Source organism: Mus caroli, chromosome X (genome assembly GCF_900094665.2).
Source record: "Mus caroli chromosome X, CAROLI_EIJ_v1.1, whole genome shotgun sequence".
NCBI classification, from domain to species: domain Eukaryota; kingdom Metazoa; phylum Chordata; class Mammalia; order Rodentia; family Muridae; genus Mus; species Mus caroli.
The window spans coordinates 142284525-142292189 of NC_034589.1; positions in this window are offsets into that span (position 1 = coordinate 142284525).

Below are 7665 nucleotides of genomic sequence, written 5' to 3' on the forward strand. Positions count from 1 at the left end.
GGGCCCTGTGTCTTAGGTTGGTCTGTGCATGAGGAAAGTTGCCCATCTCTGAATACTGCAGTGCTGTGTGACAGTAACTGCTAAATGACCTAGGGCGAACTCTACAAAAGAGGCCAGCCAAAAAATGAATTAGTGGGGAAATCATGATCACCCTATCGCGTGCAATGAGGAAACCTCAGCGATGTACAAGGGCTGATCAATGTTCCTTGAGTCTCTCTCATCCAAGTGCAATGGATCCATAAATCCATGGGGTGCAAGAGCAGAGAACTCAGATGCCGACTAATTCTTGAGCATAGATAACCAAACTTCAGGGGAGGTGCCATTTTCAATAGCTAAAAGTGCCTGAGTTATAATCACCTTGTCATGTTTTTGTTGGGTTCTGAATTTGCATACCAACCAGAGCATGAACACCAGTCCACAGCATATGGCAGCACCAAACAAAATCACTCCCACCCATTCCTTAAAGTAATAAAATGCAGAGGTAAGCCAAGAGGTAAAATTGCCAACAATGATGGGTTCTATTCAAGTTCCATTAAGGCTTAAAATATGGCATTAGATGTAAAGAATTAAGGAAACCCCCGAATGCATCAACGGCATGGTTTCAGGAACACAGAGCTCTTCAGTTCTCACTAGTGGGAGCATCTCTAGCCACAGGAACATCCATGTCCTCATAGCTCTGCTTGTTTTGAATTGCTCTGGTCAGACGCTGCTCCAGGACCTGCAGCTGTTGTCGATGATCCTGAGGAAACACAAACAGACCCTCTCTCCCAAACCAATTGAGAGAGCTCCTCTCTTACCTGATTCAGTGCCTCATTGTCTCTCTGGAGTTCTGCAACACCGTCAACCCAGGTGGGCAATGATTTCCACACCCTTATGGCAATGTGATTCATCTGCTCAAACACCTGCACTGGATATCCTATCTGTTGTTGTGCAAAGCGACCTTGACCAAGAAACATATCCCTATCCCATGCTGGAATCTAGAGGCTCATGATATCTCTGCCCTGCTTGGTCAGTGAAAATAGGACATCCCAGCAAGGAGAATCTAACCTCTCTCCAATCCTCCAGACAGAAGGTCCGCTTATAGGTGGCTGCCGAGGAGACATAGGGAGGGGGCACAGAAGCTAATTCACCTTCCTCCTCCGCCTCGGCTCTTTTATTTTGTCCTTTCTGTCCACCTGATAACACTGTGTCTCCTTTCTTTTTCTTTTTCCTTTTTAAGCCCTTCTCCTCTTCTGACATACTCTCTTGTTGCTCTGTAAGGATTTTCTGACCTGTCTTGACTGCCTCTAGATGACAATTCAAACAGTAACAGAGTCCATATATCAGAACAAACAAGACCAAAACTATCAGACCTACGCACAAAAGGTCAATGGGAGAAAAAAGCATAACTACACAGCAAGGATCTATTGATCACTACACTAAGGTTATCATAGTTCCTTAACTTGTCCCAAAACCGTGAACCTTAATTTGTCCCAAAACCAGGAACCTTAACTTGTCCCCATGGTTTCACTTTTACTTTGTGCCTGCTTCCTGGCAACTTTATATTTGCCTCTGTTTTATCAGAGGTCCTTCCCAAACTCCTAGGGTCGTAAGTTTCACTTACCATGAACTTACCCTGCCGGCAAACACTGACTGCTCAAAGTTCTGAACTCTTTGGTGGGGAGGTCGGTTCCCCGTTCGGTCCACCATTTGTCGCGTCAGCTCTCGACCAGCAAGAACAACAAGACCACCAGTTCTTCTAACAGCAGTTTATTCAGCAAACTTCATTCATTATCTCTCTTCTTTCTCTTCATCTATATCTCCCCTTTCCTCTCCCCTCTCCTTTCCTTTCCTTTCCCTTCCTTTCCCTTCCTTTCCCTTCCTTCCTTTTTCCTTTCCTTTTTCCCTTCCTTTTTTCCCTTTTCCTTTCCTTTTTTCCTTCCCTTTTTTCCTTTCCTTTTTTTACCTTTCCTTTTTTCCTTTCCATTTTTTACCTTTCCTTTTTTCCTTTCCTTTTTTACCTTTCCTTTTTTCTTTTTTCTTTCCTTTTTTTACCTTTCCTTTTTTTCCTTTCCTTTTTTCTTTTCCTTTTTTTCCTTTCCTTTTTTGCCTTTCCTATTTTTCCTTTCCTTTTTTCTTTCCTTTTTTCCTTTTCCTTTTTTCTTTTTCTTTTTTTCACTATTTCCTTTTCTTTATCACTGATTCCTTTTATTTTTCCTCCCTTTTCTTTTCCTTTCTTTTTCTTTTTCTCCCCCTTTAACCCAGGGATCAATTTGGGCAACTTACTGGTACCACCATTCCTCAGCTGAAGAGTTCTGAATCCACGTCGGATCCTTCTCAGCAGTCTGTTTTATGGGAACACTTTATTAACCGCTCCTTCCCCGCGATGTAGTTCTGAATCCTCCCTGTAGCAGGGGGTCTTCACTCGTGCCTGAAGATTTTTCTTTTCCCGGGTTTTCAGCACCACTTCTTGTGTGCGCCCGACTCGCCAGCAAAGCACAACGCTGCAACAGGATCCTTCTGCACACGTTTATTGGGAGAGCTTAATTGCAGAGGCAAAGAGACGAGGAGCCCAGAACTGGTACTGCTTATATAGGCCTAGGAGAGGCGTGTCTCACACCCGGATTGGTTGTACTTGGGTTATGCTTACCACCTCATTTGCATGCCTACATCTGATTGGTTAACTTCTCTCTCATCTGACTGGTTAACGTGTCTCTCATCTGATTGGTTAACTTGTCTATCATCTGATTGGTTAACTTGTCTCTCATCTGATTGGTTAATTTTGGTTAATTCTCAAAACCTCATCTTGACAAAAGAACCTTACTGCCTATGTATGCATGGTGGCCAGCAGTAGCCCACTGCCACTCTGCAACGGCACATGTGGCTTCCCACAGAATACTATCTGATGAGTCTATTTGGTGTTGTTTATAATAGTATGTATTTAGGGATGGCCACTTGAGATTGGATGACCTATCCAGGGATAATCTTGAGGAAGACAAATTTTGCCTCTCTTATTAGTCATTAATTGCCTGTAAGTCTTCATTTCTTCATCCCTCCATTGATACTGGCATGTCACCTGTTGTTGTTATTGTGTGGGTCTCATTTTAGTGACCATGCCTTTCAGATTTTATGAGTGCAACTTCCCTGTCATGTATAGAAGACACTCTTATTGGAAAAGGCATCCTGGTTCTCTGGCTCTTATAATCATTTTGCCCCCCTCCCCTTTGCAATGTTCCCAGAGTATTAGAGGTAAGGGTTATGCTGTAGGTGTATTATTTGTGTCTAGGCACCCCACAGTTGCCCTCTGGATTTTAATCAGTTGTGACTTTCTGTAACAAACTCTGTCTGCTAAAAAGAGTTTGGGGTTTTTTTTTGTTGTTTTTTTTGTTTGTTTGTTTGTTTTTGTGATGAGAAGAAAGGGCTATAGTTATCTGTGGATGTAAGAAAAAATATTTGGAATGTAGCTAGGAATATAAAACCTCTTTAATTTATTTATTTCTTTTTGACCAAGTTATCATTGAGTAGGGCATTGTTCGGCTTCCATGTGTATGTGGGCTTTCTGTTGTTTTTGTTGCTATTGGAGTGTTCCATCTATTATCCTTTGTAGGGATGGATTTGTGGAAAGATATTGTGTAAATTTAGATTTGTCATGGAATATTTTGGTTTCTCTATCTATGGTAATAGAGAGTTTTGCTGGGAATAGTAACCTGGGCTGGCATTATTGTTCTCTTAAGGTCTGTATAACATCTTTCCAGGATCTTCTAGCTTTCATAGTCCCTGGTGAGAAGTCTGGTGTAACCCTAATAGGTCTGCCTTTATATATTACTTGGCCTTTTTTCCTTACTGTTTTTAATATTCTTTCTTTATTTTGTGCATTCGGTGCTTCGATTATTATGTGATGGGAGGAATTTCTTTTCTGGTCCAAACTATTTGGAGTTCTATAGGCTTCTTGTATGTTCATAGGCATCTCTTTCTTTAGGTTAGGGAAGTTTTCTTCTATAATTTTGTTGAATATATTTACTGGCTTTTTAAGTTGAGAATCTTCACTCTTTTCTATACCTATTATTCTTAGGTTTGGTCTTCTCCATGTGTCCTGCATTTCCTGGATCTTTTGAGTTAGGATCTTTTTCCATTTTGCATTTTCTTTGATTATTGTGTCAATGTTTTCTATGGTATCTTCTGCACCTGACTTTCTCTCTTCTATCTCTTGAATTCTGTTGGTAATGCTTGCATCTATGACTCCTGATCTCTTTTCTAGGTTTTCTATCCCCAGGGTTATCTCAGTTTGACATTTCTTTATTGATTATATTTCCAGTTTTAGATCCTGGATGGTTTTGTTCAGTTCCTTCACCAGTTTGGTTGTGTTTTCCTGTAATTCTATAAGGGATCTTGGTGTTTCCTCTTTAAGGGTTTCTGTCTGTTTACCTGTGTTCTCCTGTAGTTCTTTAAGAGAGTTATTTACGTCCTTCTTTAAGTCCTCTTTGTCCTTCTTAAAGTCCTCTATTATCATCATGAGATGTGACTTTAAATCAGAGTCTTAGTTTTCTGCTGTCTTGATGTATCCAGGGCGGTCTTGCTTTGGTGGGAAAACTGGATTCTGATGATGTCAAGCAGCTTTGGTTTCTGTTGCTTATGTTCTTACACTTGCCTCTTGCCATCTGGATATCTCTGGAGTTATCAGCTCTTGCTGTCTCTGACTGTGGCTTGTCCCTCCTCTAAGCCTGTGTGTCCTTACTCTTGGGAGACCAGTTCTCTTCAGGATGAATTTGGGTATGCAATGCTGTGGTACAAGTTCTGCTCTGGGGTGCATACAGAACCCTGAAGGATCCTGTCTCCAGCTGTTCTTTGGTTCCTGTGTCCTGATGACTTTGGGCTGGTCCCTCTTGGGCCAGGAATTTGAGCAGAATTGGTGGTGTTACCTTTGCTCACAGGTATGCCAGTACTCTTCATTAATTATATATTAAATTTATTTACAACACTGAATGTTGCCCAATCCCACCTCTCCTCACACAGTTCTGCCTCCTTCTCCCACACCATCATCTCCCCCATCCCTAGTATCTCCCTTTTCTGGACCATCAAGTCTCTACACAATTAGGCCCATCCTCTCCCATTGAGGCCAGACAAATCCTCCCTCTATGAATTATGTGCCAGGGGCCTCAGACCAACCTGTGTATGCTCTTTGGTTGGTGGCTCAGTCTCTGGGATCTCCCAGGGGCCCAGATTGTTTGACATTGTTGGTTATTCTGAGGAGTTTCCATCCCCTTCAGCTCCTTTAGTCCTTCCCCTAACTCTTCCACAGGGGTCCTAGACCTCAGTCCAATGTTTGCCTAAAAGTATCTGCATCTGTCTCTGTCAGCTGCTGGTAGAGCCTTTCAAAAGACAGCCATTCTAGACTCCTGTCTGTGAGCACAGCATAGCATCAGTAATAGTGTCAGGGACAAGTGCCTGCCCATGAGATGGATCCCAAGTTAGGCCAGTCACTGGGTGACCATTTGTCTTAGTCAGGGTTTCTATTCCTGCACAAACATCATGACCAAAAAGGAAGTTTGGGAAGAAAGGGTTTATTCAGCTTATACTTCCACATTACTGTTCATCATCAAAAGAAGTCAGGACAGGAACTCAAGCATGTAAGGAAGCAGGAGCTGATGCAGAGGCCATGGAAGGATGTTACTTACTGGCTTGCTTCCCCTGGCTTGCTCAGCTTGCTTTCTTATAGAACCTAGGACTACTAGCCCAGGGATGACAAGAATCACAATGGGCCCTCTCACCATTGATCACTAATTGAGAAAATTCAATGGAGGCATTTCCTCAAGGGAGGATCCTTTATCTCTGGTAACTTCAGCTTGTGTCAACTTGACATACAAAATCAGTCAGTACACCATTCCTTCAGTTTCTGCCCTTTTTTTGCCCTGTTTTTTTTTTTTTTTTTTTTTTTTTTTTTTTTTTTTTTTTTTTTTTTTTGTCCAGAAAGGTACAATTTTGGTTTGAAAGTTTCGTAGGTAAGTTTATGTCTCTATCCCTACACTGGGGATTCTCTGTGACTTATGGAGGTGGTTTCTTTTTCTTTTTTCTTTTCTTCTTTTTTCTTCTTTCTTTCTTTCTTTGTTTTCTTTTTTTTTTGTTTGTTTTTGTTTTTGTTTCTGTTTTTGTTTTTCGAGACAGGGTTTCTCTGTATAGCCCTGACTGTCCTGGAACTCACTCCAGGCTGTCCTCGAACTCAGAAATCCTCCTGCCTCTGCCTCCCAAGTGCTGGAATTAAAGGCGTGCACCACCACCGCCTGGCATGCAGGTGGTTTCTTAAGGTTCAATAAAGCCATCCACATTGAGTCCTGGGATCCTCCCTGATTCTCATGTCTCTGGGACTTCCTAGAGGTTCTCCCCACCTCCAGCAGCTGCATATTTCCATTAATTCTCCTGGCCCTCTGGGCCTCTTTCCTGTCTCCCCACTTTTCCTTTCCCCTCCCCTCTCCCACCAACATCTCTCCCTCCCTCTACCTCCCCTGATTATTTTGTTCCCCTTCTAAGTGGGATTAAAGCATCCTTACTTGGGCCTTATTTCTTGTTTAATTCCTTAGGGTCTGTGGCTGGTATCATGGATATTCTGAACTTTTTGGCTAATATCCACTCATCAGTGAGTTCATGCCATGCATTTTCTTTTGGGTCTGAATTACCTCACTCAGGATGATATTCCCTCTATTTGCCTGCAAAATTCCTTGTTTTTGAAAGCTGAATAATTTTTCATTGTTTAAATGAACCACACTTTCTCTATTTATTCTTTGGTTGGGTGACATCTGGGAAGCTTCCAGTTTCTGGTTATTATGTAAAAAGGTGTGATAAACATTGTGGAGCGCATGTTTTTACAGTAAAATTTTAATCACCATAGAGGGAGAAAATAAAATGTTCCATGATAAAGTCAAATTTTAACTATACCAATCTACAAATCAAATCTTACAGAATGTGCTAGCATAAAAAGTCTAAGGAGATTAACTACACCCATGAAAACACAGGAAATAAATATCTCACACCAGAAAAATCAAAAAAGAGGAAGCACATAACATCAACAGCAAATCCACCACCTTCACCAACAACAACATAAATTTAAAAAGAATTAACAATCATTGGTCATTGATATTTCTTAACATCAGTGGTCTTAGTTCCCCAATTAAAAGACATAGACTAACAGAATGGATATTAAAATAGGATCCATCTTTCTGCTGCATCCAAGATGTAAAATAGACTACAAGTGTTCAAGCTGTGAATTTGGAAATAGAATCAGTAAATAAAACCTGGGAGGATTCTGAAAATGAAACATTTGGAATGTTGAACAGAATTGCAGAGGCAATTTTCACAAACAGAATAGAAAAGATGAAAGAATCTCAAGCATTGAAGATATGATAAAAGAAATGTATACATTAGTCAAAGAAAATATTTTTTTTATTTTTTTTTATTACGTATTTTCCTCAATTACATTTCCAATGCTATCACAAAAGTCCCCCATACCCTGCCCCCAACTTCCCTACCCGTCCATTTCCATTTTTTTTGGCCCTGGCATTATTCCCCTGTACTGGGGCATATAAAGTTTGCAAGTCCAATGGGCCTCTCTTTCCAGTGATGGCCGACTAGGCTATCTTTTGATACATATGCAGCTAGAGTCAAGAGCTCTGGGGTACTGGTTAGTTCATAATG